This window comes from Protopterus annectens, chromosome 16.part0 (genome assembly GCF_019279795.1).
Source record: "Protopterus annectens isolate FY-2018-M chromosome 16.part0, PAN1.0, whole genome shotgun sequence".
Taxonomy (NCBI): Eukaryota; Metazoa; Chordata; order Ceratodontiformes; family Protopteridae; genus Protopterus; species Protopterus annectens.
The window spans coordinates 486,299,750-486,326,931 of record NC_056750.1 but is presented as its reverse complement, the minus strand read 5'-3'; positions in this window follow the sequence as shown (position 1 = coordinate 486,326,931).

The window sequence follows — 27,182 nt, the reverse complement described above, 5'->3', positions numbered from 1 at the left end:
TGGACGAGGGGAAGACAGTGCACACCACCTACCTTGACCTAGCCAAAACTTTTGACACTATTCCCCCACTTGGGCATAACAAATAAACTCTCCCAGGTAGGTATCAACCTGTATGTTATCAGGTAGGTAGCTAACTGGCACAATGATAGAACCCACTTAGTTAAACTAGGGGAAGCCACCTCTAGTAGTAGACCCATAATGATAGGCCTTGGGGCCTCTACTGTTTGATATATACTTTTCTGAGGTGCAAGACAAAACCAGTGGTCTGTGGCTGGGTGCTGTCTTAAATTCCCCTAGTGATGTCTACATCCTCCAAGAGGTCCTTATGAATGACTGGTGTCAGAAGCATGACTTCAAACTGAATGCTAAGAAATACATCATTATCCATTTTGAGGAAAATGGCATCCCCAGTAATTATCACATCAGTAACAATGTACTAAGCATGCAATCAGTCAAGAGGGACTTGGGCACCCAGGTTGATAGCAACCTGACTTTTGATCACCATGTTACCTCTCTTGTACAGATGGCTTTCTACATGGCCCACCTCATAAATAAGGGTATTTCATCCAGGAATAAGGAGGTCACAATATCCCTTTACTCCTCCTTTATCAGACCCATTAGTGAGTACAATGCCTCCTTCAGCATGTACAGTGCCAAACACATGCTGCATCTGGAGAGACCACAGAGGTTACTGACCAGGAAAAATCCAGGGTCTCAAATACCTATCCTACAGAGATAGACTAAAGGCCCTGTCACTCTACTCAGTCTCATACAGACTGCTCAGAGGTGACCTGTGTCTGGTATACAAGGCCATCTCAGACGCAGCCTTGATGGAGTTGCTGCATATCTGCAAGTCAAACTCCACTCACGCTCTGGCATAGAAGGCCATCTCAGATGCAGCCTTGATGGAGTTGCTGCATATCCTCAAGTCAAACACCACTCACGCAACTGACACGCAAGGCTTTAACTCAGTCTGTAACATTAATAGAACTTGTTGGTGGGATAGATTTGTGTCCCAAAGACTCCCCCATCTGTGGAATAGATTCCTTCTCCAGGTCAAGCAGAGTACCTCTCTAGCCTTCTTTAAGAGGAATGTGGACTACTAGATGGGATACAGAAAACACACCCCCTGGGATCCCACCCATGTCCCTGTTGGACAGAGGAAATAGGTGCTGACTTTGAGGGAACGTGCGTGACATTCTTGGCTAGTCTTATAAGGGCCTTCAGGCTAATACCCTAGTATCAGCCTATGAACCTAGAAGCAAAAACTGTTAACTTTACTGAAATAGGAGTTAAGTTTACACTTACATCAGAGTTGTACTTGTACAAAATTAAGATCCGAGGAAGAAAGACTCTCTATTAATGAGACTAACGTGAATACAAAGACCTCTTGTCTTAAATCTGTTCTGCTGTACTCCATAAGGCATATAGTATGGGACCTAGTCTTTGTAAACAAGTATGGTCTATGCAGCTTAACTTTATGGACTATATGGAAATTAACAAATTAAGTCTGAGCTGTGAATTTATGGAATTATGATATTCTATTATTACACTGAATAAGTTTTAATTCTGTAGGAAAATGTGTGGAGCATGTTTATATTCATCTTAACAGATGTTTATTGTCTGGGAGATCCTAGGCCCTTTTTCTTTATGAAAAATTAACTGCCATTAAGAGAAATTGCCATAAGGAAGTTTGTTCTCAAACATACACCATCACATTGCAAGCCTTACAATTTTGGAATGTACATACGTGATCAAATACAACTAAAGTTTGGTATGTCAATTTGAATCAATATAATGAATGCACATCTCAGAGTCAAACAGCATGGCTGCTGAAAGAGAAACGTTTCTTGACAAAGAGGCACTCTAAATGGCACACCTAAAAGAACCCAAATTAATACATGTTATACACAAAACTATGAGAGAAAAACATCTTAACAACTCTAGTGAAGAGCCCAGTTACATATCCTTATGGGTGGACAATTGTCTGTCTCTACTGAAATGTACTTAATATAAACCTCCAAAAAAATACTAACCTCAGGAAATGACCAAGGCTCTGACAAGAACAAAAACAAAGGACAACCATTGAATGTTATCTGTGTATAATGGATTATACTGTAAAGCTATCATTTGTCTCAAATCCCTGAGTACAGTAAATCACAAAGCACAGTCACTGTATTCAGTGACTGCATCTGTCATTTGCAACAGAATAACTTCATGAAAAGGCCTGTATTGCCCATGTATGTACGTTCACTAGTCTTGCTAAGTAAACATTCATACAAAATAAGTCAATGTGTACCACAGTGGACATGATGTATCCTGTTCATGAATTATTTCTATTATCTATCAACAGTATCTCTCCTACTTTAACTCTGCTAAAGAACTGGGTGTCCTGGTAACCAGAATGTTATAATCCATCTCACACTCAAGGCTATTTCCATATTCATGGTACAGTTAAATTTTGGGAGTAAGACTGATTACTGAGTGACAATATGATAGCCAATAGTGCTTTAATAGCCAAATGCTTAAATAGAAGTAGACCAACAGTACATGATGTCCCACTTGTTCTCTGGCTTTTTTCCACCTTATTATGCATTATTTTTTTTCAAATGTAGATGGGCAGTTAGACATTTACAGTAGAACATATGACATACAGAATATACAAAATAGCTTGGCACGGAGAGGTAAAAGTGTTCTACAACATATTTGCATCAGATGATGGCTGTACAGTGATTAGACTCCTAATGGCAGACTGCAGATTATACTGCTGGAATATAAAAACTCAAGAGTTGTGACAAGCAAATATTTCCTCCCCAAGTTCTTTGCACTTGAGCAAACATAGATATGTCATAAAGCATTATTCAAAACTGTAAACTGTATATAACAGAACACTGCTAGATTCACAAAAATTAGCATAGTCAGAAAGTTTAGAAATGGACTGAGATAATAAAGCTACACAGAGCAATCAAAGACAGATTGAAGTGGGAAAGAATGCAGATGTTAATCTTACTGGGTTGATTTGGACACCTCAGTGGCAATTATTAGAAATGCACTTCAGTTTCAGGTCTGTTTTCCAGGCTTAAGCAAGTGGTCCTTTTGGGGCAGAAAATTAAGTATAATAAAAGTAGAAGAATAAGGATTTATTTGAGGTCTCGTCTAAGCTGAGGTGGGTAGATACATACTAGACAATTTTTTTGGTGGTTATGCTATCAAACCAGAACAGAACCCATCTCAATTTGACTCTTACCCCAAAAGTGGGTTAAGTCCAAGCAGAATTAATCATGTGCAATATAAAATAACTTCTCCCAAGACTTATTACAAGGGCTGTTTGCCTCAGAAGTGACTTCATTGATAATTGCGGGAGTTGTAAAGGTACTTAAAATTTTACAGCAAACTGATTCATGCCTGACTGAGAGAATGAAGACAGTATGAATAAGTGTTGACTATGCAGTGAGCTAAATGCTTGGAAGATAAAGTGATTTCTGTGATATTTTAGTTTATTTATTTTCTAATCATGTAGTTGGGGAGTCCAGATACCCTTTCAAGCCATGATCTAGGCCTAAGGCAAAGATAAGAGTGAATTTATAAATGAATTCTGAAGTTTAAAACATGAAAGTGAATGTAGAGTACAGTATAAATGGTACCTCACAAAACTGGACAATGACGTCATATATGTTCAAGAAAGGTTTAGTCATGCAAGAAACATTTAATATCTGGTAAAATGCTGCACTTGTGCTAAATGTACATAATGAATATATACAGCACAAAAACATGTTCATATTAAGGTCTAGTTTCATCAAATTGCAGAATCTTTTTGTGCATCTCAAAAAGCAAAGCCAAGAACTCACAAGAGGAAACAAAGCCATATGAATTTGATTATAAAGTGTAGTAATCCTGCAGTGGAAGCTTGGTATGTTTAACTTTCAGCCAACGACTTTCACTGATTACGTATCCAGGGGGATGGACAAATGATTTTAGCAAACTATAACACAGAGTGGGAAAGAAAGCATAATAATTCAATGCACCAGTAAATGCCATGTAAATAATTGGTTAGTAGTTTATAACTTTTAATTAATTACAAACAGCCTACTAATTGAATCATATGTATCATGTGACTTGGTAAGAAGTTACTTATAAAGGAGTAGCAGGAGAATTTAGTTCATCTGAAGAAGTCTTCACATTAAGAAGACGAAAAGCACTTAATTTTACTTGCTTATTTATTGAACTGGACTTGTTCAAATAACTGTCATTAAATCGTTATTTATATTTTACAATTTGGTGAACCATTATTATTTTTACTGAAGTGGAAACGGAACTGATTTGAGAGAGGGTATTGTCCGGACTGTCAGTTGCAGCTATACTTTTACAAGTAAAGAATGGAGATGATCGTCTTATCAGGTTGATTTGGACACCTGAGCAGTAATTAATGGAAATGCAGTTAATTCCAGGTCTGTTGGTAGATCAACAGAGGAGATTCTGGCAGACCATCCAATGGTCTTCAGAAGAGACCCTTGACAAGAAATACATTACACATTGCAGTTTTACAGAAGTACAAGACCTCAAGAGTCACGAAAATGTATGTACAAGAGGTAATGTGACACCTGGTTCCATGCTCAGTGAAAAGGAGAGAATGCCTCCTTTGGATTGATGTATGATCAAAGGACAAATACAGAAGTGCTCAGATATTGGTGCATGAGCTGGCAGGACAACACATGCATTACCATACCAGAAAACCTCTGAATTTCTCTCAACACATGGCAAATACTTCATGAATGCTGCAGTGATATACCTTGTGTAATACATATGCAGATCTAAGAAGTAAATCCTAACTTGTGTGAAAAGGCAATTAAAAGTCTTGAACCAGAATGGAGGGGTTGTAGCCAGGACTGATCAAGCTCTTTTGGATACATGTGAAGCAGGTAAACTTAGGAAGACATAGCTATTTTAATTACACTGCTTCTGTCCAGGAAGAAGAAAAGTAGTGAGATCTACATATCCAGAACTTTAAGAATTATAGTTTTGACTGAATCCACTTAGGATGCGGTCAGCATCTTATTGCAAGCTTATAGGCATGTAGTTGAAATACCCAGTTACTCAAGATCACCTGGTGAGCAAACTAATTAAGTAATTAAATTTTGATCCACATGTGTAGAATGCAGTAAGTAAACACATTTGTTTAGGTCACAAATTGACAACCATCGATAATGTGGATATCTTGGTCAAGGAACATCATTGGATCACGGAGAGTTAAAAGAATTCTGACAGCATACACCAGAAATTTAACAGGCTCCTCCCAGTTATCATGGGTAGCAGTGCCCTGTTTTACATATCAAGTAAAAGAATCCAATGATATATATTGTTTAATAAGGAGAACAAAGGATACCATTGTTTCATGCCTATTGTTTTCTTAAGAGTCATGGAGAAGGACCAAAAATAAAGTTTTAAAAGATTACACTAATTCACTTTGTAATAAACAGAACATAATTTTGCATAAATATGTATTTTCTGAAGATTAAAAAATCTTAATGTGCAATATTATCAACTTACATTAGCCCTCAGTAATTCAGCAGAAAAATAAACACTTTCATATGAGACAGGAAAAATAAGAGTTAAAATTAGGGATGTTCTGCATCCAGGGACAGGTGAGAGGTATAAAAGCAGCTCATCCTGCTGCATGCTGATACCCAAGGGAGGGAAGATATGACCACAGAAGGACAATGGACAATGATGGGTACATTGGCCTGAAAAACAGTGCTGTGCTGGACAGCTTAACATCACGGAGTAGAGAATCATTCACAGCACTGGGCCCAAGCTTGGGAGGCCATCCTTTGGCGGTATCCTTATCTGCAACAGTATGGTAGTATGGATGCAAAATGCACCCTAAAACAACCCAGGATGATCTCCTGTGACTGCCTCTTGTTGCCCCTATACTTTTAATCGCAGTAGCCTGCAGGACAGGGGGAACGAATAGACAAATCAGTCTAATACGGCTGTTGGTAATTGACATGGTTGGGGCGAAAGTAAACAATACAAACTAGCATATGTGAGGCAACTTTAAATAGCTGGGAATGAGTTGAAAAGCACTCCTACATTTGTCATAAAAAGTTTAAAAATAAAATTAAATGAATATTTTCTGTGCTTCTCCTTTCATAGTATTGACAATTTCTACTTACTGTCCTGCAGTGAAGAATAAGAATATGGAACATAGCCACTGCATGGATGAAAAAGAATGATTGCTGGTGAAAATCATCTTTATTCTTTAGGATCAATTCCTTTAGAGCCAAACACTGCAGTCACAAAAGTACAGTGATAGTTGCACGAGGTGTAGTACAAGGGTGTGTCAGGAAAAAAAAATTGGTTCTCTGCAAAGCAAAACGGATATGAAAGCACATTGGGTATATAACTTCTCAAATTTTTGTTGGGGAAAAAAACAACCTTGGATCCATCCATCCATCCATAACACCCCTTTTCCCAATTTTGTATTTGTGGTCAGGGTGTCACAGTGACAATCATTTAGAGTCAAGGTATACAGCACTGGGTGGCGAGCCCTGCCATGGTGATTCTTCCACACCACTCACACACACACAAACACCTACAGCCAGTTTAGAGTGTCCGATCCACTTAATGCATGTCTTTGGAGTGTGGGAGGAAACCCACGCGAACACAGGGAGGACATGCAGAGTCCTATGTGGATAGGCTGGGAAAGGGTGAAGCACTATTGTATGTTTCGGGGGCAGGGGTAAGAATTACAGACTGAAAGGAGAAAAATCAACAAAATGCTGGTGATACTGTAAATAAAAGACAAACATGCATGCTTTGGACAAGAAGAAATGCTCATCAAATTAGCAAAAGGGAAAGAAATGCAACAGTGAAAGGAACAGAGAAAGAGAGACACTCGGACATCCTTAATGAGACAACAGCAAATAACTAATATATAGTTAACGATGAAAATGTGTAATAAATGCATTACTGATTCAAGATGGCTATAACATGCATAGAAAGGAAACAGTGTGAAAACTGAACCATAGAACAAAGATCGACTATATCATATAGAACAAAAATGAGCAGAACGGCTAAAGGTAAAATAAGAATATTTCACAGGACTATTCGTTTGAACTATTTCGATCTAGATGTAGTTTCCAAGAAGCCCAAAAACTACTGAAAAAATGATAGCTATTACATTTTACTTCCACATGAGTTCTGAAAGGCTACCTTCTAACTTTCAGTGGGTGTATCCTGGGCCTTGAATTATACTTAACAAATATTATAATAGATCACATACACACCTGTTTTACTCTACCTGCAACATAAATACAGACATTTTCAGTAGGGAGAAAGTTTAACTATAAAGTCATTAAAATAACTTTTTATATTCATTCATGAGTAGCAGATGAATACATCTCAATAAGGCTGAAGAAAAATAAAGCCAAATTTGTAGACAGCTGGATAGTTTGTATGTTTTTGTGGTTGAGAGCTTAACCAAGTTTGTAAGAGCATGGACACAGCAATGACTGTTAGCCATATGTCTTCAAGTTTGCTTTTAAACACTGAAAGGGTTTAAATGCTTTGATGGAAGCAAGTATCTGATTCCAGAGTATGGCTGAGAAAAGGGAGCCGTTATGAGAGTAATGTGTTTTCTAGTTTTGGGTAGCAGCACTTTTTTATCTCCTATATCTCTGGGTGGAGTATACCATTTACTGTATGTTGGCTATTAAAACGATTTGTGAAGAGTGGTGAAGAATTTTATAGGCTGTTTTTAGTTAAGCCAAGTTTATGTAATTGTGGAGTTCAAGACAAATTACATCTTTTAAAGGCATATAGTGATATATCTTACTTTCTAGCACATCTGCCAACCCTGTTGTAGCATTGCTTACTTTGTATAGTTTTCAATGATACATAAAGCCCTGTATGGTAGAGTAGGACTTTTATGAATCTGGCCCTGAGTTAGCGTTTAGCAATTTATTATTTATTCATTTGACATTTGTTGGCCGGAATAGTCTGACTGGCCAAATGCCCTTGTTCAGGGGAAGCCCTGGGAGAAAAGCTCCAGACTACAGCAGTACAAGATAATTTACATGCAAACATAATGTACAATAGAAAAACTACACATTGAAACAATCAAAATCATTAACTTGATAATATAATGTAAATAAGAAAATAAAAATAATATATATATATAGTTAGAAAAGAAAAGAAAGAAAACTGGAAAACAAAGTTAACATGGGATGGGGTTCAGGTGAAATGGTCACAGATACATAACCAGGTGCTATTTAGATGTTGGAGTGTTTTCTTGAATTCGTGGACATTGGTAATATTACTTGGAGACATGGGGAGCTTGCTCCATTGAGTGGCAGGAAAATAGCTATAAAGATTTTGTCTAATTTTTTTAGGTTTGTGAATCTGTAATAAATATTGGTCAGAACTTCTAAGGGATCGGGGGGGTTTAGAGGGAGATAAGTGTAGAGATACTAGAGCAAGAGGAGGGTTTGTTCAGGATAAAGTGGATTATAGTAAGTTGAGAAAATAAGAGCTGGTTAAGAAGCACAAGCCGTCCAAGAGTTCTCAGAGCAAGGCAGTGGTGAGATTTCAAAGGCAGACAACAGCAAATTTGGCTACTTTGTTGTAGGTGATTTCCAGATTGGAGACAAGTGAAGATTGTAAGTTAGTAAGAATTTGAGAACCACAGAAAAGGTTGGGTAGCAAGTAAGCAAACATGTGCAAGTGAAGTCCTAGAGTCAGAGGTGAGGAATCTTTTGTTTCTATATAGCAAGCCAATCTTTTGGTGGGTTTTTGTAATTCAGTGATGAACATGCAGGTCAAATTTAAGCAAGATTGTATCCATTTTATTTGTCTTGATGATATGAACATCTGGTCACTACCACAGATTAATTATTCTCCTGATGAAGTGTCAAACCTCCCACAAAAGAATGCAGAAGTGCATACTACTATAAATATGTAGATGTACGAATGCTATGTGCATACTACTTTAAATATGTAGATGTACGAATGCTATGTGCATACTACTTTAAATATGTAGATGCACGAATGCTATGTGCATACTACTATAAATATGTAGATGTACGAATGCTATGTGCATACTACTTTAAATATGTAGATGTATGAATGGTATGGGAATTGAGACATTTGCAAGACTGATCACCTCAGAAAAGCAAATTATTCACATTATGACTCTTTCTTTTTATCATATTTCAGTAATCATATTTCAGTAATCAATTGCAAAGAAAACTTGTCAAGATCAGGTATGTTCTGAGAAGTTCACCTCTTCACATTGAAGAAGTGTACCCCATGACACTGACCTTCAGAAGTCATAACGTAAAGACTGTGTTAAGTACCTCAGTCTGTAGAGTGGTCAGTCATTGAGGCAATGAACTGTGGCCCCAGTTAAGTATCTTTAGCTGCTAAAAAAATATTAAAATCAGAATTAATTTTTTCAGTAGTAAGAACGTTTCCAAGAGCAACTCCTCCCATTTTCATGAAAACCGGATATTGGCCAGGAATGTACCACTCTGGAACTCTATGAAATTGCTCTGGATTAAGTGCAGCAGATAGGCTGATAAGGAAACAAAGGATAATAAGGAAGACATGATGGATAAAATACAGACTTTCAACAAAGAGGTTGAAGTGGCTGAGCTGTGAAAGAAAGGAGGTATGAAAAATATATAAATAAATTATCTTGATGCTGTGACCAGGTATGGAACTACCCCTACTGAGGAGACTGAAGAATATAGTTCATTTCATAAAAATAAATAAATCTGCAAGGTGAGCCTATGGTGATTCTTTGCTTTACATGATCATAAAAGTAAGTGACAGCAGGAACATTTGCTAAGACAATGGAATATCTAGGTTAATAAACTTCAGTGTGTTTATCAGGCAATGGATATGGTGAATTGCTAGACAAACTCCATCAGTCCTCAGTGAGCATGCCGTACAGGACTATCCAGAAAAAGGGGAATCGACATCATATAGATAAGAAAGTGAGAGCAGTTTTATGGGTATGAAATTCTAGTCAGTCAAATACTGAATGAAAAGCAAGACTAAATGACAATGCGAGTACTAGATTGGCTCTTAAGATATAGAGGATTAAGTAACCAGTAATAAACTAATGTTCCTCAATGAGTATGTGCAAGTATATTTGTTTACTCTTTAGCCAAAGTTAGGAAAAAGTCCCATACATCAAGGCAGTTGTCTGACTGTTTCTTTTATTTTAAAAACATTAATAATGACAAAAAGTTTAATGTAGTATTAGCTGTGCATATTTTAGTCCAAAATTAAATTTATTACAAGAGCAAGCATGTTTTCACCAATAAGAGTAGAGGCCTTCAAAAATGACAAAACTTTTTTGTCTGAGTCATTTATGAGCTTTCAAAGAATTGCAATTGGCTCATGGTGATATGAGTATATCAGCTGTTATACTACAGCTGACATCTTAGATAAGGGGAGGATATTGACACGCCCTCAAACTCTTCCCTCATGAACTTACTATTTGCAAGGGTTTGGAGCCCAGACAGAAAAACTTGAACCACTCTTTATGGCCGTCTAAATGACTGCCCTTCCTGGTTGACCCTTGACCCCCAGTCATGGGGAGCGAATGGATGAATGACCAGGAGTGAAAGAAGTGGTAAAGTTCTTATTTTTGCACTTTTTGTTACATGTCTAATAAGCAACAAAATATTTTGTAATTGAAGGGAGAATATGTTTATGAAACCATTTAGTTCATGTGCAGGTTTGTAATTTAAAAAAAAAAATTAAGTGTCTCACTACATTCCCTACAAGTGCTGTACTTGCCCCCCCCCCCAAAGTTAGTGCCCATTTTCTATAGTTTGTTGAAGAAATTTTTGATTATGTGAACTGTAATTCAGTCCAATCCTATAAACTTTGTGAGATAGCATCATATGCATTACACATTACAATCATTTTAAAATGAACAATAGCTGCACGTGTCAAATAAAATGTTGCCGTACATGTCAAAAGATTTTTCAATAAATGCACGCTTTCATTTTTTAGTATCATAATTAAAACTTGAACTTTTATACATCTATGTCTGCTTGGTTGCTTCAGTTGTCTTCCCCTACCTGGACTATTCAAAATAACTGCTCTCTGGAACATGGTTTCAGTTAAACAGAAAATATCAATGCCCACATCACTCCAATGTCATACACTGGTCAGTACCAAAATGACTATGGAGTAAATCAACACCCGTTTTTCTAGATTACTGTTACAGTATGCACTGCAGATGGTACAGCTCTACCCTTTATGTTTTATTTGAGTTAAAATTCCAGGCCAAGTCATTAAATCTCTTGAATTTTTCTATGCCTTTACAATCTCTGCATGAGACTCATGCATTCTCTCAAGCATGTGCCTTCTCAGACAATGGGAAACAACATTAAGCCCTGGACTGGACATGATTTACTTCTTAATTAAAAAAAAAAAAAAGATTGAATTACCTTCTAGTGTAACACATTTCATCAAATACATTTCTATGCCATTGTCAACTCATTTTTACTTTTTTTCTGTCATTGGTAACTGTGGCATTGCTTACACCATCTCCAGCTTATTATCTGCCAGTTTTTCATAGGTTCATAGGTTCATAGGTTTATACTAGGCTATCTGCCCTAAGGCATTTATAAGCCTAGCCCAAATTATTGTGGCTTACGCCACCCCTTATATGAAAAAATACTGTGCCCATTAGTTTGTTGTGCCTCTGTCCAGCAGTGACCCAGAGATGATTCCCGGGGTAAACCTACCATCTCCCATCCACAGGTCTAGATTTCTCTTGAACAGAGTCAGCGAGGTGCTCTGCCTCACATGGACCGGGATTTTATTCCACAGCATAGGGAGTCTCTGAGTGATAAATCTATCCCTCCAGCACGTCCTATTTATATCCGTGCTAAGGTTTAAGTCGCTTGCTCTAGTGGTTTTGGTGGATTTGGATTTTTTGAGGTGGAGCATGTCCATTAATTCCGGGTTGGACATGGCCTTGTATGTCAGGCACATGTCACCTCTGAGCAGACGGTATGCGACTGAATAGAGCTGGAGTTTCTTCAATCTGGCAGCATATGACAGATTTTGGAGTCCCTTTATCCTTTTGGTGAGGAACTTTTGGGGTCTCTCCAATTGCTGCAGATGTCGGGTGAGATACATCCCGAATGGGGCATTGTACTCGATCATTGGTCTGATAAGTGAAGAGTACAGGGGAACAATGACCTCACTAGATCTGGATGTGAATCCCTTCATGATCAGGTGGGCAATGTAGAAGGTCTTTCTAACCACTTTAGCAATGTGAGTGTCAAAAGAAAGGCCACTGTCAACCTGGGTCCCCAGGTCCCTGATAACCTCTTCTGTGCTTAGTGGATTGCCACCTATATGGTAGCTTGGGGTTACCTTGTTTTTCCCGAAGGGTATGACTATACATTTTTGGCGTTTAACTTCAGGCCATGGCTCTGGCACCAGCTATCTGTTTCCGTGAGTCCCTTCTGAAGGATATCAGTGTCCGATGCACTTTCCACTATGGCGCCCAGTTTGCAGTCATCTGCAAACTTTGTCAGCCAAAGTCCTCCCATGTTGGCCTGTACTTCTGAGAAGTAGATGCCAAACAATAGGGGCCAAGGACCGAGCCCTGTGGGACACCACTTGTGACCGGCTTGGAGTCTGACACAGCGCCAGCAACTCTAACCCTGTGGGTTCTGTCCTTAAGCCAGTTTGCAACCCATCTTGTGACATATGGGTTTACATTTAAGCTGGTAAGTTTTTCTACAATACCCGAGTGGGGTATTGTGTCGAAAGCCTTTGCAAGGTCAAGGTAGGCTGTATGGACTGCCTTTCCTCATCAATGGCCTTGGTGACTATTTCAAGAAGTCGACCAAGTTCAAAAGGCATGATCTTCCCTTGACAAAGCCAAACTGGGTCGGGTCCAATGTCTGCAAGTCCCTATATCTTTGTTTATGAGCTCCATTATGATCCTCTCCATAGCTTTGCAGACTAGACTTGTTAAGCTTATGGGGCGGTAATTACCAGGGTCCGTGAGGCGCCACCTTTGTGGAGTGGGACCACAGTTGCCGCACGCCACTCCTTGGGCACGTATCCTGTGGTAAGGCTGAGATTAAACAGCTGCCTTATGTGCGGGTTTAATTCCTCATTTAGCTCGTGTAGCACACAGCCGGGGACACCATCCGGTCCCATTGATGCTGTGTTTTAGCTTTAGAGAGAGCAGCTTTCACCTGCGCATTTGAGATGTCCGGGAGGCTACACTCGGCTGGGATAGTTATCTCTCCTTTAGGGGAGAGGGGTGAAGTTTGCACTGAACCTGTCTGCCAGTATGTTGGCAATGTCTGTGGGTTCAGTGATTTTTGTATCATTTTGGACTAATTCTGAGCATATCTGTGAGTTTCCACCCAGGTTCCTAACATAGCTGAAAAAGGCCTTATGATTGTCCTTTGAATCCATGGCAATTTTTCTCTCAAAATTGGCCTTAGTTGATTTTATGAGTGCTCGTAATTTTTACTAATAATGATCAGGGGTGACTTCCCTTTTATGGATTTTGTTCTATCATGTAATAGCTTTCTCCTCTTATTGTAAAGTTTGTTAATGGCTGGGGTCCACCAGACTGGACGTTGCCCTTTGTGGAAAGAGTCTTGGTTTTATTTGGGATTGCCTGATCCATGCAGTCCTGGAGGTGTTCATAGAAGGCATTTGTAAGGGCTTCCAGCTTGGGTTGTGGTTTCCTCTGACTCAGGGGCCTTGAAGGATACCACACCAGTCTTGAGTAGTGTGAAGTTTGCTTTAGAGAAGTTCTTCACTATGGTCTTTTTGTTTGGGGTGGGGCGGGATGTGGATTTCCAGTGAGATTAGTTTATGATCAGATCTCACCAATGAGGGATATACTTCCGGTGTGGAGCATTTTGTCCCCATGTTTGTGACAATGAGATCTAGTATATTTTCTCCTCTCGTGGGAACAGTGACTAGCTGTTCCATGGCATTTGAATTTATGAACTCCAGGAACTGTTGGGCTAGAAAGTTAGGGCTTGAGTAATGTTCCCAGTCTATATTCGGGTAGTTGAAGTCACCTAATATGATGGTGTTTGGAGATACATTTATACCCTCCAGTGTCTTCAGGAAGGCTGTGTGGGGTTCCTGAGTTTGAGAGGGTGGCCTGTAGCATGCTACAATTTGTAGATGCTTCCCTAATAAATCTTCTCTAAAAAATGTTTTTCTTTGACTAGTCAGAATTTTACTTTCAAATTATACTTTAGATTATCATTTAGTAGTGCCATACAAAACGGATTCTTGAATATAGCTGGGAAGTGTTAATGGTCTCTTTCAGTATGAATGTCTTTGCCATAGCCGGATTCATGAAATTATTTATACTAATACACTGACTTTTGTGGTGCAGCGGTAGCATTGTTGCCTCACAGCAAGAGGTTCTCCCGTTCGATTCTCAGCTAGAGTGCGGGGAGTGCCTTCTGTGTGGAGTCTGCATGCCCTCCCCGTGGTTGGGTGGGCGTTAGAAAGACATGCGTAAATGGGCGTGCCTTCACTGAAGGTTGAACGTCGAGCTGGCACCTCGGCGTTCATGAAAATCTACTGCCAATCACTAGTGAACCGGAGTTCCGTTGCGACCCCTAACTGGGAAAAGCCAAAAGACAACAACAACTGATTTTTTTTCTACCAAAGCAAATGCACTCTGAGCATCTGTAAATATTGTTTTAATCATGGGAAGCCATACATTCTTTTGCAGGATCACAACTTATGTTTTTTGTCTTATCTATTTGGTACGCAACTGCCATATTCCCATCAAAATATAATGATACAACTATAAGGAGGATCTTGAACATTTCAAACCTTTCCCATTTTGTACTACCATTCCTAGGATACAACATAAGCTATCCATTTGCTTAAAACACCTCGCTTAAACATATTAGGTGTGATCTTTTTCTAATACTGTAACATTTCTAGAAATTCTTTTAATACCAGTAGGCCATTTTGCTCTGGCATTTGAAGAAATACTTTGAACTTTTCTGTATCCACCCTTCTGGTGTTAAAAGTATGCCATATACTTTTAAGATTTGTTAATCTTCCTTTACAATTGCTCTTATTTAATTTGAAATCATGCTTTGTTAATCTATTCAACTTATATTAATAATACAACTCACCTCAACAGTAGGAAAACAATTCAGGATTACTAATCATGATTATGACATCAAAAAGTATAAGTTTACCAATGTTTTGGCAAAGCACATGATGAAAAGAATATTACTGAGTGTGCTGAGTGGAGTTAGATTAAAGTAAATGCTGTTAAGTTTCATGGATTAAATGATGTTCTTTGTATTACTTTGATGTTAAGGGGAAGATCCCAAACACCATGACTTTTTTCAGAATCATGTAATATTTTTTTAAATATAAATTGTTAATTTTTTTGGCATTTTATTATAGATCAGGACTGCATTGGCGTTAAAGTGCTAATACAAATTTTATGATGAAATAAAGATTTTGGAGCACTGGTAGTTGGTCTTCATTCAAATTTTCTTAGTTATAGTTACATTGGTGCTTCTAAACAGTTTACTTCCCTATGCAATATTTTTAAGAACCGTTTGAATTTATTTTTTGGATTTTGAAGATAAAACTGATAAGAGGAAACAGAGTTGAATTATCCTCCTTTTCTTGTCAAGTTAGTGGCGATCCCTTTCTTAATTATAATATGGAGGCAAATTCTGTGGAAGGAACAACCAATAATGAAGATATGAAATAGCAGCACTTAAAACATTTGAATATAAACTTTACAGATTTGAGAAGCTGCAGTTGCAAAGGTTATGTTTTGAAGGTTATTTGGAGCTATGTATTGCACCACTGAGCTTATGCATTTTGAAAATGCCTACATATGATAATACTTAACCTGTCTTACTCAAACAGTGGTAACAGTTAAATTTTGAATTCACTGTGGAAATAATACGACAGTTATGGATGATTTCTGCAAACCAATTGAAAGATAGTTTTGAAATTATATTAAAAGAACTACAGAATGCAAATTAGTCTAAAGGACTGTTCAATACCTTTTCTAGTCAATATAATGAAGTTATGTAGCATGCTTCCATGCTTGAAAAACTTCTGCAAAACCACTAAACAGGAAATACTGCAATATGATTTAAAAGACCTTAAAATGGATACATTTTTTTCATGCACAAGACATACTGTTAGCATCTTAACTGAATCCACCTCTAACACCAATAACGTAGCTTGGCTACTTCTATTTCAATGACCATTCAAGCATGTTCCAACCCTATATCCACCAGCCAAATCAGGATTTTAAGGTTTCTGGAGCCTTTTCAAATGGAATAGTATGCAAAGAGAGTAGGGTTAATGAGCAGGGGCAGAGGACATAAAAAAGGAAGAGGAGTAGAAATGCTTGAAGAAACAATGAAAAACAATGAAAATCAATACAACCGGCACGACAAATTATTCTTAAACAATCTTCATAATCTTTTGTCAGTTCAACTCACTCATGCACAACTCCATGTTCTTGGGAAAGGATGGTTATTTATGCCATCTGCTGCTAATAATTCTGTGGAAATTATTCTTGGCATTCATTTGTTTACCAGGAATGCCAGCCTGAAAATTAATTTTCACTGACACCCGATCCCTTTAAGAAATGTATCACTTTTATTCCCATGCATAATCCTTTGATGGAAGGTTTTGTTAAAATGTATCCGATGATGTTTATAATCTTTTTTAAAATCTACTAAGAAACATGCCTTTTATGACTTAACTAATACTAAAATGCAAGCATTAAATGAATCGCAACATAATGAAACCACTATAATTAACCCTGCAGATAAAGGGGTGGGGTAGTGATATTAGATCATTTTAAGAGTATAGAATAGATGACATACTATTATGGAACAAAGAATCCATAGCACACAGTAAAACCCATAAAGTCACAAATACAGAAGACTTACTTGCCCAGCATTGTGAGACACACTATGTCACTATTTCATGGATTTCATAACTATACAGACATAGTAAAGCTATAATAGCAGAATTAGATCACTTAAGGAACAATTATGTATTCCATCTACTGGCTTAATACTAATTCAGCTCTTATCATCTTCATTGAAATGCTTGTTTGGAATTGATCTGTAAATTAATTTGCTCCGACAGTAATTAACTGTTCCAACTTAAAATTTTAAAATGATCTGTTCCTTAATGAAACTTCAATATTGTGTATATATACAACTATGCTACTGCTAATGCCCAAGTAAATTTCTATGTAAACAGTTCTATATTCTTTTGTATGTTTGGCTGTATTGTCCAGCATTTCTGGTTTGCATCATGACTGAAAAGGGTCCTTGGACCAATTCATCTAGAAGTTCATAAATGTTACATAAAATACATAAAAAATTAACTTTGCAGATTATCTACAGGGAAAAAAATCTGTTGAAAGATGCAGGTAGATTACAAGGACAACTTCTCAAATTACAGCAGTGTGATTTGAAAGTGCAGTACAAACCTGGAAAACAGCAGCTGTACATGGCAGACAAATTAGGGGAGTCATTACTGAAACAAGGACTTATTTGAAAAAGATCAAGAGGTTCTGTGGGTTATTATCAGAAAGTTCGGCAAGTGATGAATTATTATGGCTAAAAATGACAAATTAAAAGCAATTGCATCATTTGTATTAGTGAGGAATTAAAATAAGTGATAAAAATTTAAATATAGTCAGTGTCTCAACAGGTAGTGAACTCATAGTACACTTACCTTAGCTGCAGGAAGATGGGAAAGTTGTGGGTTCCACTCCCATCCTAGGTACTTGGATTAATTTTCCATTACTGACACTGAAGTGTTGCATTAGGGGGGGGGGGGTTGCATTCCTAAGTGTGCCATACTTTGGATGAAAAATTAAACTGAGGCACCATCTCCCTGAATTGGTTGTTGAGCAGATAGATGCAAAAGATCCCCGCCACTTATCAAAAGAACATGGGTAGTTTCTTCAACAGTCAATATGCTTAACTTTTGATATATATATATTTAAACTGAATATAGATCAAGTCCTGATTTCCCCTGCAAGTTTTCAATGGTTTACCTTTATAACAGCAAAACATAGTGGTGTGACTAGTCATATTAGCATTTCAGAACCACAAAAATGAAAACAGCAACAATTTCAAATGTTCAAAAATCAGCAAATTGAAAAGCAGATTTGCTGATTTTCGAACATAAATGTTGACAAAAAAAAATTAATGAAGCCCCCCCACACCCCCCACTTTAATATTCTAACTCAGAGATCGCACTACAATAGGGAAAGGGACCATTTTCTCATCCCAACTATAGTGCAATCCACCCCAAATTGTCGAATGTGCAATGAGCGAATGTCACTGTGCATTCGCTCATTGCACATTCAAACCTTTTGCCGTTCAGCTTTTGCAAATTGCCTTTTGGACAATTGCTGTTCACCCTTGTGCAATACGCACACATGAAGATAAACCGTTTCCAACACAATAATAAAAGCAAGTATTTTTATTTATTTATTTATTTATTTGCAGTTGGTTTACCAGGATAGTCCATCGGACCAAAATAACCCATTTTCAATGGAGTCATGGGAAGAAAAGCTCCAAAAACAATTAGCAAGGTTACAATAAGGTATTTAGTTTCAATTATACAATTCCTATGGACTTGGAAATACAGTAGACTAGTGTACAAACATGTACAAGTAGTATAATAAATTAATTAAAATGAACTGTACACAAATCTGTTCAATGTTCTTTTGCCGTTTTCTCAAAACAAGTACGACAACCCATTTACATATAAATGTGAAATGTTTGATTCTTGTTTACCACTTTACCAGACACCACTCCTGGGCCAAGTCTGAAATTGGACCATGGAGATCAGTGTGCTACCTCATCAAAAAATAGAATCAAGCTTTAACTGTACTACTCTTATATGCAGTTTTTACAGAATCATCTATTTATAAACACCGTACTTATCCAAAATATTAAATAATTGTTTGTGTGATGCATTATCATATTCCTTATTAATATTACATTATATTCTTATTTTTTCCTTACTAACATTTATGACGTCTTTCATCATTTCCATTATTTCTTTCACTTTTTCCATTGTATACCAACTTCCCTTCAACCCTCAACTTTCAAAATGTGTCTTCACACCTCATTTGTATAACTTTCATTCAAGCGTTATAGTGTTAGTCAAAGTTATTGTTCACCACTTATCTTTTTTCCAGATTTATCTCACACACATCCACAAGCTCAGTATTAGACCTCTGCTATTTCAGTCATTACCTTTAAAAATACCTAATTTTGCTCAATTTCTATTTTTATACTCCACTTCTCTATTTCCACATATGCTCCTGATGTATACAGCTCATTCATCTTTCTAAAACCAAAATCGATTCGATTCACTGTAATTTCTTTCAATAATTTTTGCTTGCAAGCGCTACCAATTCTTAATGCCCCATTTATGCTATGACATTAATCCCTCATATAAATTCAAGACATAGCACACTAGTTCTTTTATTTATTTATTTAGCCAGCCAGAGTAGTGCACTGATCATAATAAACAATTTGCAGGCACAGCCTATGTGAAGAAATTCACAAACAGAGTAATCACAGAAGGTAGATAATCCCATAAGCAATTAATACAATATGTAAATAGTAACAGAGTAGAAAGTGTGAATTAATTTTAGTAATTATGAGAGGGGAAACAGCAGATGAGAGCAGATGGTCAATCTGGATCTACAATACTGAGATGTTTTAGGAGGATTTTTCCCAGCTTTTCTGAGGTTTTAAATATCACAATTTTGTGTTTTGTAGGAGCGGAGCAGTTTAGGACTAGCTTACGGTTGTTTAGTTAAGAATTAAGGAATGGAGGTCAGACTGAAGCCGGGTAGTTGAAAGTGAGGGACTGGTCTGAATAATAACCATGTCATCTGCATCAAGAGTGACAGAAAGGTTAGACAGATAAGAGGATAGTCTGTTAATAAAAATTGAAAACAGTGGCATGAGTATGGATCCACTGGGGTACTCCTCTGGTAAGGGATGATGGAAATGATAGGGATGAGCATGTTTTGACTCTGAAATACCTATTAGTTAAGGAATATTGGAACAAGATGACAGTGTGAGGTGAACACCAATTTCTTAGAGAGAGTGAAGGAGCAGGAAGTGGTCAATAAAGAATAAAGCTCCTGTAAGGCTTCCTTTATCCATGATGAGAAGGATATCATCTGTAAATGACTATAGTAGTGTCATTGTGCTTTGGTCAATCCTGAATCCATGCTGTTTAAGAGTCAGGAGGAGGTGGTACTATTCAATGCAAGTAGACATTTAGTTGTAGATTACATTTTAAAGTATTTTCCCCAAGTGCAGAGAAGATGGAGATCGGGTGGGAAGTGGGAGGTATTTTCTGGCTGAGGCTATTTATCAAGAGGTTTAACAAGAACAGTTTTCCATATGATGGCATTCTATTTTGAGATCAGCAGAGGTTATAAACATGAAGAAGAGGTGAGGAAAGGAAGACTTTGCAAAGTCAAATAACCAAGGAGTAGGTTGTCTACAACAGGGGTGCCTCCAGTGATATGTCTTCTAGTATGGGGTCCAGGTATTTGTGAGTAATTTACTTAAAAAAGAAGAAGGGGATAAAAGGAAGGGGGGCTGGGTAAGTTAAGGGAAGAGGTAGACGGTGTGATACACTCTGGGTATCTGAATTCCTTGAGAAAGTTGAGAGTTCACCTTGAGAGGTCTGGATGGTGATAGGGATAGAGATGCTATTCTGTGGATTTTTGTCATATAAGAAAAGAAAATAAAAAGATTTATTCCTGCTAGAAATGTACTTGCTTAACAAAGCAAGTGGCTTGCTTTTAAAATAGTTGATTTTTTGCCCCATATGGCTTGCTTAAGTAGGTTACATAGAGAAATAAAGGCTGTATGGTTTTCTGCCAAGAGATTTTTGTCTCCATGAAGACCATGCATTGTCTTCAACTTTCAGCAGAGCTTTCAGTTCAGTAGTTAGTCATTGTTTTTGTTGCACTGAAAAGGAGCAATGTGAGAAGATAGCATTTGTCTTCAAATTGATGGAGGGTACATTTAACAGCTGTTACAGCTGAGCTGGAGTTTTGTAAGTTGATAATGGGAACCAGTCAAACGCCGTTTGGCATTTTTTGTCTGCCTGCATTGATGGATCTGGGTCTGAAGGTAACTAGTTTGGGAGGCATTTTTGTTGACTGGTGGATAATTTTGATGGTTTTTGGGAGTGGTCATGGAATGCAGGTGATGGGGGGGGGTTGTTAATTATTAGCAGATCTAGTAGGGAGTGGTTTCTGGCTCAGTGATTTAAAAGAGTAGTTTCATTGACTAACTGCATAGGGTGGATATTGATTAGAAGCTCCTTCATTTCATCTCCCTGCATTTTTATCTTGTTGCCATCCTGTAACATAGCTTACTCTATCACTCTATATTGTTTATTAAACTTTTTTCCTAAAACTAGTTAACATTTATTCTTTTTGTGCATTAAAAATGCTTCTGTTAAACTAGTTTTGTATTTCTTATTTTTTTTTTCATATACCCTCTTTTCTTTATCTGTTACTATATATTTTTACCTATAAAGATCTCATCACATATTTAAATAAAGTATCACATTGCCTTTTTTTTCTTGTAAACTCCACTTCTCTATTTCCACATGCATGTTCTCTTTATCTCTAACAAATGCTATGATTTATAAAAATAAATCCAAGTTTTATGGTCTTCCCATAACATTATACTTTTCACGTTCTAATATTTTGTCACGCATTACTCCAGTTAGCTTCTTGAAACCTACACCTTTTTTATTACTTTATTACAGCCTACCTTTGTCTATATTCACAAGGATGAGAACATTCTGCTTTCATTTTACCCCCTGACCTTCTCATAGTGTCTGTGAAACAATGTATAATCAATCTACGGCTTGACACTTGCTTATACATGCATTCTCATTACAGATCTCTAGATGCCACAACTTTATCATTTATTTCATTTTATCCAACTTTTTGAACGTTTTCAATTTTCTTTCCTCATTTTACAACTGTCACCTATCATCGCATTCATATTCAAAACCGTGAGTTTAAAGCATTCCCCTTTTTTAAGCTTCTGTATATGCATACATTACTATTACCCTGAAAAGGTTCCTTCCTTTTCATATTCAATGCAGGTGATCAAACCAATTCCACAATATGATCTGAAATTTTAGTATTTCTTTCCTTCACCTGCTGCCAATTTACTTACTAAATCTCTTTTGCAATAAGTTAACTTTGTCATTTTAATTAGCTCACTATTTTGTAAGTTCTTCATATTTTCAGCTATGCCACCCTCCATTTCTTCTTTTTCCTCCAATAAGGCCTAGCTATATACATCAATTTCATTATTAACAGTTGCTTATCATAATTTAATATTTTCCACAATCACAATTAATATTTTCAGCTTAACTCCCCCCTTTTCCCCACAATCCATTCAAAAGTGTCCCTTCTTTTAAAAATTACAATAAAGAATTGTTACAAAATGGTGTATGCCCCCCCCCAAAACGTTTTGCACAAGCTATTTTGTTGTACTATTTTTACGATACTCTTTTGACCTATATAAGAAACATGCCTTGTGCATTTACTAGGGCTGATTACACAGCAGTGCCAGAGTCAAATGCTTCTCCATTTTTTCTTTAAGTTAACTTTGCTTCTCACCCCCTAGTCCAAACCTTTCTTTTTTCTTTCATTTTCTAAATATTTTCAACAGTCTCACATTTGGTATTTAAATGCTTTTCCAAATCAGTCTCATCTTTTTTATCCGTTCTAAATTGAATGATTCCTTTCTATTTTTCATTCATAAATGGGGCAGATAAAGGATTTATTCCAGGGGTAAAAGTTCATTTATAAATCACATCTTCTTAAGAAAATTTACATTTTGCTAAAAATCTTCAAATATTAACATAAAATGTCTTGTGCAGAAAGATCAAGGTTGTAATGTCTGCAGCCCTTACTCCCAGAGGTCTTACTACATAACTGGACAAGGAAATCATGTGCTGAATTTGTGGGAATGTGGGTGAAATACAAGGCTAGCCTTATAAGGGTCTCTGGGCCAAAGCCTTGTATCGTCCAATGAACCTATAATAGCAAATGTAATATATTTGCCAAATAACATTTGATTTAATCCTCATCAGTTTCCTTTTGCACTACCAGACTGTCCATTTATTCTTCACCGTTCCTGCTCCTCTACTTGCTGCCATCACAGCGTACTACCTTTCCTCACTGCGCATTTCCCTACTGCTCCTAAATGATCATCCACTGTTGCATCTCTGCCATGTGTAACGCTGTCCTTGTCCCATCCATGAACCACGTTTCCTTCTCCTTCCAATGCTACTTCCCCATGCCACAGTCTAATCTCTCCATTACATCAGCCCAAAATGCCATGGAGACACCTTTCAGCTTTGTTTGAAGCATAATTTCCTGTATTCATCATCAGGTAACCCTGCCAAATTTGATATTCTGTTTTCATATCTTGCAGTTATATTTCTTCTTCATGTGGGGAAAAATCTTCTGGAAATGTAAGTTTTTGGAAAAAGATCTTTGGAATCAATATAATTACCAAATGTAGCTCTCCCTTAGCTACCTGCTCACTCATCAGTCATGACCTATTCCCACCGACATCTACTCTAGAAATGAGTCCCTAGTGTCCAGGTTAAATTTCCCTGGCAGAATAAATACCACCTTGCCCCCCCCCCCCAAAAAAAAAAGCTACTAGTCTAGTTGGACTAACTCATTCAGCAAAACAAAGTAAATACATCTCGAGTTTACTAGATGTTCCATGATGCAAAATTGGTGTGGATATTTCAAAACATATCTGCATTACACATTGCATGTTGACTATTACACCAAAATCCCAGGGATAGCTCATCTAAAGAACACTTGGAATCAATTACTCCAAACTCCCTGAGGATGTATATCAAAAAACAAGCTGAATTCAGCTTTTATATCTATTTGAACTGAAAAGTATCTTCTCAAAACATAAGATACCCGAAGAGGCGGTATCCACAAATGTTATTCAACTCATGGCTTAAATGTGCTAACTTTACAGGAAACAGAGTGTCAGCATACTGCTATGAGTATTAAATAAACTCAAAGCCATGGTCAGTTTCAGGAAAGCCAAGTTGTCAGCTTTGATGGACGTTACTTATCCTTGGCTGAATACTGAAATAATCAGCTGCAAGTAGCAGGTTTATCACCATCTGATGATGACTAGAAAGCTAAAGCCAAAGTTACCCGTTTCATTTGCATTGTTTCTGTAGAACAATAATGCTGAGATAAGACATATATTCGAGAAAAGGAAAAACATACAAAAGAATGCTATGGCAGAGCAATCAAGAACATGCTCTTCACAAGGAATGGAAAGGAATACTAGTCTGAAAAGTCAAGGAATTCCAAAACTGTAGGCAAGAACTCTAAGTCAAGCTTTTTCTTGCAAGTATTCATGGGAGCACATAAGCAGCCAGTATGAATTGTGACTGCCCCATTTACCTAGGAGAATAACTTCTGGGGTGGAAGGTATATAGGGTGCCATTTGTGTGAAAATTCCAAAATCACAGGGATCAAAAGATTTGGGTATGTCTAAATTACTACAGTACTCTCAGAATTTTGAGACCTGACAAAGCAAACCTTGAAACCATGAAAATGACTGTGTAAATAAACGTAAGTAAAAAGATTTGAAAGTCAAGGTCAAAAGTTACACCTTTACAAGTTTGTTTTCAAGGCAAGCATCCCTCAACTCCCCCCTTAACCCCCCTTCTTTTCTTATACATAACTGCAAGATCAGTGTACCTCAGCAATTTGGATCATAGCATTTTCTGAGTAAGAATGTATATTCTTGAAATAGCTCTTAAATTCTTACAGTTCTGAAGATTACAATTACAGTACTTGTATCTATAGCAGGAACCCCTTTGCAATGACTTAGCCCTGCTGGCCTTTAGTCTGTGTCTGAATTCAAGATTGTAGTAATGGTTTCAACTGCTGTTGGACACATTAACAAGTCCGCAAACCCTGGAAGTGTTACGTTCCACGATGCTTACCATAATGATGGGCATTCAATCAAAGGATACAACATGTAAACATGACCAGAAGTTACAGATGTTACACAATAAGTTTGGTCAACAAGAGTAAAAGCTATTGGCCCAAAGACTGACAACGAGCAGGCCACTACAGAAACTTAAAAGAGCTGCATTTTATCTTGCTCTCAAACCATAAAGTAAAAATCAATGACCCTGATATCCAACTCAGGCGAAATGATTCTAGTTCTCAATATCAACAAACGTGTGGAGACATCAGACACACAATATTTTAATACAGAGGTCAAAAGATAGACCTATTCAAATACAAACTTAACAGATGGTGTTAGGTGACAAAAACTAGGATGACTACTCCTGGGAAGTCATCTGTAACAAAGATAGTTGTTCCCTAGATCAACCTCAAACACAGATTATGGAGCAGGAAATGCACTTTGAATATAAATAACCTACTCACACCATTAGAAGACATTATTTGAGATTGAACAACATGTTGTTGGAAGGGAGGGAGAGAGATTGCTTTCTTGGTCTGTGGTATCTGGTTAACACAATCAGTTCAATAGAATGCTGGGGATGGAACTGTTTTATTTTCTAAACTATAAGCAGATGTTTACCAAAGTGAGGTGTACTTTTCTTCAAGACCAAGAAAAGGGTACATTTGCAAGTCATGTTTATTTATATTATGATTTTTTATGGACAAGCATAACTCCTCAAAAAGCACTTTTTATGTATTAACATAACTCCTGAAGTAGTACATTTGTTGATTTTTTTTAAACGGGTACAAACTAATAGTTTATGTCACTAAGTTGTAATATGATTTTTTTTTTCTTCTTTACTGTTATGTGGTGGTGCTGCAGTAGCATTGTCGCCTCACAGTTAGACGTTGCCCGTTCGATTCTCAGTTAGAGCGTCTTCTGTGTGTCGACATGCATGATGAATGGACGTTCCTTCATTGAAGGTTGTGCATTAGGCCCGGCAAGCCAGCACATAAAAATCTACTGCCAATCATTAGCAGACTGGAGTTCCACTGTGGCGACCCCTAACAGGGAAAAGCCGAAGGACACAAACAAACAAACTGTTATATATGTCACAGTGATAACTTCTGTGATTTTCATTTTGATAGAAACTTTATATTATTATTATTATTGTTATTATTACAGACTACTTCATTCGGATGGCGTACTGGTGCAGCAGTTACTTTGTCGCCTTACAGCAAGAGGTTCTCCTGTCGGATTGTCAGCTAGGCTGCCTTTTGTGTAGGTTTCTTCTAGGTGCTCCAGTTTCCTGTCATGTTAAAGACATGAGTCTGGAGTATTTCTCCCCGGGCCTCCGCTGAAAATTGGCTTTGTTCCAAGTCGGACTTTCCTGGTAAACAAATGTTAAATATACAAACTTTTCCATTTGTATATTCAGATAAAAATGTAAATAACTGCTAGTTAGACTATTAGTTTGAACGCTTGTTTAAATTATGTTTAAATGACCACATTTTACTGTATGATGCATATAACATATGTTTAGTGTTTTTTGTGGTGCTATGTTTTGATACATTATTCAACAACCAAACTTTTACTAAATAGTGCATATAGCATAAGGTTTGCAGTTACTTTTGCATAATGCAAAGATATGTTGTAATGTGTCTTTTTTTATAAAGTTTTTCACTGTTATGCTCCACACTCCAGTCATCAGTTATCTAATGCATACAGTAACAGGCTTTCAGTAATAAGTATTGTTACTCATGCATAAATGTAACAGATTCTCAGATGGGCTGCTATTATGACCAGTAATAAAAGCTCATGGTTTACAGGTTCGTAGAGTAAATAAAGGAAGAGTGGCACTAAGTGACTGGCACCCCAGATACTTCAAGAGGAGGCAAGGCTGTTTATGATATGCAGTTCATAGCTTCATTTTATTATCCCTTTCCTGTTACATCTTTACCTGTTTGACATTTATCTGTACTAATTATGCCATACAAAACTTTGGGCCTACATCATCCTGAGCATAACAAATAATGATAACTACCAACATTAAGCTACTGACATGTCACCAAAGTGATCATTAGTTAAAGATAATAAAAATTCCCA